This window comes from Ranitomeya variabilis, chromosome 4 (assembly GCF_051348905.1).
Source record: "Ranitomeya variabilis isolate aRanVar5 chromosome 4, aRanVar5.hap1, whole genome shotgun sequence".
In the NCBI taxonomy this organism is placed as follows: domain Eukaryota; kingdom Metazoa; phylum Chordata; class Amphibia; order Anura; family Dendrobatidae; genus Ranitomeya; species Ranitomeya variabilis.
In genome coordinates, this window is record NC_135235.1 from 606,475,798 (window position 1) to 606,484,389 (window position 8,592).

General features: G+C 39.4%; 1 pseudogene; it reads right to left on the reverse strand.

The window, feature by feature from the left end:
• Window positions 1-6,527: 6,527 nt before the first annotated feature.
• LOC143770705 (U2 spliceosomal RNA) lies at window positions 6,528-6,731 on the reverse strand (annotated as a pseudogene).
• Between the last annotated feature and the right edge of the window lie 1,861 nt (window positions 6,732-8,592).

An 8,592-nucleotide genomic window follows, 5' to 3' on the forward strand; every position in this document is an offset into this window, starting at 1 on the left:
CAACAACTGTTGGGGTCCAATTTCTTCTCTTACCCTTGGGAAAATAAAAAATTGGGGGCGAAAAATAATTTTTGTGAAAAAATATGATTTTTTATTTTTACGGTTCTGCATTATAAACTTCTGTGAAGTACTTGGTGGGTCAAAGTGCTCACCACACCTCTAGATAAGTTCCTTAGGGGGTCTACTTTCCAAAATGGTATCACTTGTGGGGGGTTTCAATGTTTAGGCACATCAGGGGCTCCCCAAACGCAACATGGCGTCCCATCTCAATTCCAGTCAATTTTGCATTGAAAAGTCAAATGGCGCTCCTTCGCTTCCGAGCTCTGTCATGCGCCCAAACAGTGGTTTACCCCCACATATGGGGTATCGGCATACTCAGGACAAATTGTACAACAACTTTTGGGGTCCATTTTCTCCTGTTACCCTTGGTAAAATAAAACAAATTGGAGCTGAAGTAAATTTTTTGTGAAAAAAAGTTAAATGTTCATTTTTATTTAAACATTCCAAAAATTCCTGTGAAGCACCAGAAGGGTTAATAAACTTCTTGAATATGGTTTTGAGCACGTTGAGGGGTGCAGTTTTTAGAATGGTGTCACACATGGGTATTTTCTATCATATAGACCCCTCAAAATGACTTCAAATGAGATGTGGTCCCTAAAAAAAATGGTGTTGTAAAAATGAGAAATTGCTGGTCAACTTTTAACCCTTATAACTCCCTAACAAAAAAAAATTTTGGTTCCAAAATTGTGCTGATGTAAAGTAGACATGTGGGAAATGTTACTTATTAAGTATTTTGCATGACATATCTCTGTGATTTAAGGGCATAAAAATTCAAAGTTGGAAAATTGCAAAAGTTTCAAAATTTTCGCCAAATTTCCATTTTTTCTGCAAATAAACGCAGGTAATATCAAAGAAATTTTACCACTATCATGAAGTACAATATGTCACGAGAAAACATTGTCAGAATCGCCAAGATCCGTTGAAGCGTTCCAGAGTTATAACCTCATAAAGGGACAGTGGTCAGAATTGTAAAAATTGGCCCGGTCATTAACGTGCAAACCACCCTTGGGGGTGAAGGGGTTAAACTCTCTTATAATCCTTTCTAAAATTAAATAATGCTCTGATGGTATCCAACTATGGGGTCTCTTCAGATCCAACACACACCATTTGTATTTCCTAATGAAAAAACCACAATTATATGTCATAATAGCCTTCAAATTTGAATTCCCCCCAACCAGAACATTAAAACACAAGGATAAATATTTACAAAATAAGAATCTCCTAATATCTGGGAAATTTTTCCCTCCATCCTCCTTCTTTTTATACAACTCTTCTCTTCTAACTCTTTCCATCTTTGCGCCCCAGAAAAAATTAAAACACTCCTTAATAATCTTCTTCATCACAGAGTTTGGAGGCATAAAAACAACGGCAACATATAAAATCAAGGGTAAAAGCACTTGTCTTATCACTAAAATCTTCCCCTCCATCGATAGGCATCTTAATTTCCACAGACTAATCTTTTTCCTTACACGCTCCAAGAGTGACTCCCAATTCTTCACATTTCCACAATTGGATGAAAAAAACACCCCTAAAATTTTCAACTCCGAAACCACTACAAGTCTACAGCACCCATCAATGTTAAAACCTCCAATTAATAAAACCCCTGATTTTTCAAAGTTAACCTTAAAACCTGAAGCCCCACAAAACCATTCTGCCGTCCTTAAAACTCTGTTAAAACTCTTCATACTCCTCACAAATATTGTGACATCATCCATATATGCAACAAGTTTCACAGGCACATTATTATTACCCGGTAAAAACACACCATCCACCACTTTATCATTTCTAATAGTACTTAAAAGAGGCTCTATTGCACATATAAATAAAATAGGAGATAGCGGGCAGCCCTGTTTAACCCCACAACACACCTTAATATTCCCAGATAAAAACCCATTAACAGACACCTTACTAAACGATGAATCATACAAACACTTAATACGGCTAATAAAATCACCCGGGCAACCAATTCTCTTTAAAACTTCAAATAAAAAGCAATGCGACACTCTATCATAGGCCTTTTCAAAATCAAATGAAATTAATGCTAATTCCTGTTCCCTCTCCTTAAAATCCCATATCACATCTCTAACCATTAAAAGCGAGTCAGTAATTTTCCTCCCAGGAACAGCACAGGATTGATCCTCCCCAATGACCATTGAAATCACCTTTTTCAGACGGTTCGCAAGGACTTTTGCATAAATCTTGTAATCAGTATTAAGAAGAGTTATAGGCCTCCAATTTTTAATAAGACTCTTCTCCCCCTTTTTAAAAAGTAACACAATCAAACCCTCCGCCCACGACTCTGGAATACAACAAGTAGACATCACTTTAGAAAACAACTCGAACAAATCTTCTTTTAAAACACTCCAAAAAGTCTTATAAAATTCTATGGGCAAGCCGTCCATACCTGGGGTTTTAGAGTTCGCACAACTTTTAATTGTTTCCCATAGCTCATTTACCGTAAAAACACCATTTAAAAACTTCTTCCCCTCCTCGGAAAAAGAACACTTCAAATTATTCAAAAAATAATCCCTTAGAGAAACATTACTTGTTTTCTCAGAAAATAAGTCCGTATAAAAATCTTCCACTTTCTTAATCTTCCCCTCCAACTCAACTTCACCTTCTATATTCTCCATAAAATCTTTCTTCCCTAATATCTTTTTAAAGAAAAAATTAGAACATTTTTCATCTTCTTCCAAAGTTCTCACCCTAGCATTGAAGATTATCTCTTTACCTTTCTCATGTAAAATTTTCCCTATTTGACTTTTCACACACTCAATTTCTTCATCCAGATTATCCCCATTATTCCTAAAAGTATAAAAACAATGTAATTTTGCATTTAGTAACCGATATTGTTCTCTCTTCTCTCTGGCTTTCCTTCTACCCACTTTAACAAAAAAAAGTTTAGTTTCTCTTTTAAAAAAATCCCACCACTTAAAAAAATCTTTAAAACACCTCTTTTTCAAACTCAGCTTCTTATAAAAAGTATGAAACTCTAAAATTACCCTTCTGTCATCTAAAAGAGAAGTGTTTAATTTCCAATGTGTGGATTGCCTATTTTCTAATTCCTTACAACCAGCAACATATCTTATCAATTTATGATCTGAAAAGCAGCTTGTTTCTGATTTAAAAGAGTCACATTTAAAATGGGTAGATACAAAAAAATAATCAATTCTAGACCGGGCTCTATTACTTGCCCAAGTTACTTCTTCATTCTTGTTCTTCCCACAAGCAACCCAGACATCTTGTAAATTGCAAGCAGATAAAACCCCATTTAAAAAAACAACTGAACTGTCCTTTTTGTTATTTATATGACAATTAAAATCCCCACTAACAATAATCGGTTCTGACCCAGTTAAAAACAACTGTAAAATTTCAAATAGTTCACATCTTCTACTTTTAGCAGGATAAGCATACACACAAAAGCACTTAATTGTCAGGTTTGATTTTTTAACCACCACTTTTAGAATCCGCCCTGGGTATATTTCCTCATAGTCCACAATCTCCCATTGTTGACTACACAAAAAACCAACACCATCACTCTTATGTTCATTTCCTCCTGAAAAAATAGCCTTCCCACTCCAATGCTCTTTTAAGAAAGTCTGTTAATTATGATTTTCTTAATTACATTCCTGCAAAAAAATAAAGTCCATATTTTCCAATTCTAAAAAGTTATATAAAGCAGCTCTTTTAGGTTCATTATTTAACCCCTGAACATTCAGGGAAGCAAAGTGAATCATCTTCGTGTATTAATCTTAGGGCAGTCCCCCTCGCCCTCATCTGAAGTAGTAAAGGTTCCAATCTCCAGCTCATCCGATGACGAACAGGAGACCTCAATGTCTTTTGCTACATCTACTTCGTCTTTTTTTTCAATGGCTATCACTTTCCCTCCACATATCCTATTTTCATCACCTTCTTCCACTACTCTTCTTTTCAGTGTCCCCCCCGAACAATCCATCGGGTTGACAACCCCCGACAGATCCGCGGACAGAGACCCAGAAGTCAAAGGCTCACCTAAAGGTAAGGTTCCATCTTTTCCCTCAACAACATCCCCTGCTTGTATTTTCATATCATCTAATTTAGCCTCGCTATGCACATTCGCTGTTTCACTTCCTGGGGGACAACTCTCCTTCTCCTCACTCCCCTTTGCTCCTTCCTCCAAAACATCCTTCTTCTGATCTTCTTTCTTCGTTTCTTCTTTCTTCTTTTCTTCACTCTTCTTTTCTTCTCTCTTCTTTTCTTCTCTCTTCTTTTCTTCTCTCTTCTTTTCTTCTCTCTTCCCCTCTTCTTCTAATAACTCTAATCGGTTCCTCTCCTCCTTTTTCCTTTTTTCTTCCTCCTCCATCTTCTTATACCTCTCTTCCTTCTTCTTCCTTCTCTCCTCCTCTTTTCTTTCCTTCTCCTCCTTTCTTTTCTTTTCCTTTTCCTCCTCCTCCTTTTCTTTTTCCTCTTCTACATTCATTCTTGTCTCTTCCACACCCTCATCAGCCTCCTGCCGCTGACCCTCAGGTGCTATATCCATATCTTCATCAACCTTCTGTTTGTTTTTTGGGCAATCCTTCCTCAAATGATCAGATTCTGAACATTGTGAACATTTTCTACACCCATCATCAGTATGACCATACTTTCGACATGCTCTACAATAGGCAGGCATTCCCGAAAAAAATAAGTACCCACGGCAACGGTTTATAAAAACAACAGGCGGGGGCCTGGCAACACCACCCTCCTCCCGTGAGTCCTTTTTGAAAGATACCAGATAAGTCCGCTTACCATTCCATACCCCAAACTCAGTTCTTCCTTTCGCCTTCCCGATCACTTTTTCACAATAATTATAAAGAAATTTGTCGACCTCCTGCTCAGAAATGAAAGGGCTGAACATATGGATAGTCAGAAGTCTCATTGAAAATTGAAATGAGGGAATTACTTTAACTCCCTCAAATAGCGTATTCTCTCTATTTTCTTCATAGAGAGAAAAAACCCGCTCACACTGGGAACTTTTCAATAATGTAACATCATAAAAGCCCCGTGAAAAAAAACTTTGAAAACAAAAGTACTCATCTCTCTCAATTTTCAAAAAACTGCAAAGTTTGTCATAAATAAAATTAGTATCCTTCTCTTGTCTGTATGCAGCAGACACCACAAACCGAATTGTGTCCTTGAGTGGATACTCCTCATAAAAATAGTCATTGGGGTTTGAGGACCCCCCACTCATCCTACCTCCAGTATTCCTCCTGAACTCCATCTCCGACTCTTTTCTTCTTTCCACAGATGAAATAAGGAAAATTGAAGAAAAATACTCCTTCGATCGCCAAACGTCCCTGGATTCCAATCCTCCTTCAAACCGACCACCACTCCACGAAGAAAAACCGTCCACCAGCGAAAAAAGGTACTGCAGCTTCTGAACCGACTCCCAATAGCAGCAATGGATATCTCCAAGAGGCCAAGAGTCAGAACTTCCACTACATACACCTTTAGCCTAAAGGCAAGACCTACACTTGATCTTAGCCAAAAGGCCGAGAAGCGATCCTGAACCCGCTGTGCCCCGTGGGCCGCACCAAGGCCTACCACCAATACCCATTGTGGAGACAGAGCAAAAGATTGCCGCAGGGAGGACATTTTCAGAAACTCTGGAGGCCTTCTCAATGACAGTTCTGCTGTGTATGTGTGTCTGTGTGTGAGAGACGGAGAGTGAGTGTGTGTGTCTGTCTGTCTGTCTGTCTGTGTGTGAGTGTTTGTTCAAGCTGTGCACGACGCGTTTTGAATCTGCATAACTCCGCCTACTTTGACCACACCCTCCAGCCAGCCCCATTGTGACAGCACATGAATGTTCCGTGCTAAGATTCTATCTACTGCAGGCAGCGCACCTGGTTGGTGAAAAGCATTAGAATGCTCACACACACAGGTGTAGATGGACAAGGCAAGCCCATTCAAGATCAGCACAGGCACCATTTTTGCTTATTTTTTTCTTTTAAAAATGCATATAATACAACGCGTTGAAAAGCCGGTGGTCCACAAGAGGGAGACAATGTTTCAAAAAAGAATTCCTGCGGTCAGAAATGCAGTATGTATGGCAGAACTACTCATTGGATACTTCAATTTAAATAGCAAGTGCTGACAGACAGCAGGGGCCTAGTTTGGTAGCCGACACAGTATATTTGCAACACTGTAAGAAAGGCCTAATAGAGGCCTATATCTTAACACACCTGTTGCAGCAACCAGTAAAGACAAATTGATTGATTGATTGATTGATTGATTGCATATTGAATGCAATGCAATGTTTGACAGACATAGGTGAAAGCAAGGCCAGGCAAGGCGCAGAAAATGTTGCAATTGGCCAGGAGAAATCAAACAAAATGCTACACTTGGCCTGAGAAAAGTGCTTCTTTGACCCTGAAATCAATTCACATAAAGGGTTAAAAGACAACTTGCGCTGATTTCAATTCAATCTGTTTTTAGAAACTGGATCAGAGAAGGAGTGCACTGGTCCCGGAGATACTGCAATAACGGGTCAATGCGTGGAGTGGACAGAGCAAGCTCTTCTTCCATCTCCCTGTTCCATTAATCCATTTAATATATGGTCCCCAAATAGGGGACGTATCAGATATTAAACTGATAAGAACAGATTTTTTTTTCTTTTTGCACTCAGATTCATAATGCTTAAGATTAAGAACTATGATCCAAAATATTAAGTCCAAGAAACTCAATATTAGACCCTAGAATCCATCATCGTGCATCAAAATAATTATTATTTATCCTGCAATAAGCATACCACCCATAACACCATATACACCCAACCAATTCAGCAGCTTCTCTTCCAAGAAACTACCAGTCCATTTTTTCTTTACTATTTCTGCCAACCATGGCGGAACTTTATATGTCTCTATAAATCTCCTGTTGTCACGTGCCAAATGATTCCACACCTTTATACGCAACACTTTTAGATCGTCTATTTTCTTCAGCTCTTCAACCACTTTAATCAATCTCTGCTGACAAATAGCCTCCTCATTTTCTGTTTCTTTCTCATAATCCATATACACAATTTTTCTCAACTCCTCTCTAGGTATCATATCTCTTGGCAAAGGGTTAGCTTTCCCATATCTCAACCTATTTTCATAGTCCACTAAGTCCTTCTTCCGCTCTTCTTCCTTTTTCCTTTCAAGTTCTTCTTTTTTTGCCATTTCTTCTTTTTCCTTCTTTCCCTGCAAAGACTCCTCGTCCATTTTCTCAATAGAAACCTCAACACTTTCAGAATTGTCTTCCACAATTTTTTTCTTTTTCACCGCAGTGTCTTTAGCCCGAAGATCCACACCAGGACTCCCAGCTTTACTATTCTTTCTCTTACCCTTTTTCCTCTCTGGACAATGTTCATATATATGATCATCTTTTCCACACAGGTTACATAATTTCTTATTCTTACAACCTTCTTGTGTATGACCTCTCTTCTCACATCTGGAACACCATAATAAAGAACATTCATCTTTACAGTGACCGTACTGCTTGCAATTCCTGCAAAAATCAGGCATTCCTGAAAAAAACATATCACCGTTCACAAAACCAATCTTAAACCGACTAGGTGGAAGGATCATCTCTCCATCTGGCCTTACTCTGATCTTCACCACAAACTTCCATTTTGTTGTCCAAAATCCATAATCATTAAAAATCTTCCCCACTGCGGATACTTCATCAAAAAAACGAGACAAAAAATAAAGAATCTCCTCCTCTGGTACCATGGGACTGTACATCCTTATAATTACCAGTCTCTCCCTTCTGGGAAAGTGTGGCACTATCCTCACACCCTCCAAAATAGGATCACCTTTTACCAGGTCCACTCTTCTCCAAAAATCAGAGTATTTATCTTCAGAACAAAAAAAAACATAAAAAAAACCTCGCTTTGGAAACTCCAGCATAGACAGGACATCCTCCTTCTGCACACCTAAAAGGCCAAAAAAAATTTTCTCCACCAAAAAAGATAATCCAATTCCTCTCTTTCCTGGATCTTCAAACAAAAAACGGACACCATTCTTCACCCTTGCATAGGGCGGCACATCATACGACCTCTGCTCTTCCATCTTCTCCTCCAAGAACTCCAGCAAAACCTCACCCACAGGAAAAAATTGCAGGTAGGTTGATCGCTCCTCGTTGCCCAGGGACTAAGCCAACTCCCCAATAGCAGCAGGGGGGTGAAGCCACACTGTTACATGCAACGATCCCCCCAGGCCAAGGAGTCGGGTAGCCTGGGCACCTCAGGCCAGACCAAGTGCAGCAACAATCAAGCCACTACACTTGATCTTAGCCAAAAGGCCGAGAAGCGATCCTGAACCCGCTGTGCCCCGTGGGCCGCACCAAGGCCTACCACCAATACCCATTGTGGAGACAGAGCAAAAGATTGCCGCAGGGAGGACATTTTCAGAAACTCTGGAGGCCTTCTCAATGACAGTTCTGCTGTCAATGACAGTTCTGCTGTGTATGTGTGTCTGTGTGTGAGAGACGGAGAGTGAGTGTGTGTGTCTGTCTGTCTGTCTGTGTGTGAGTGTT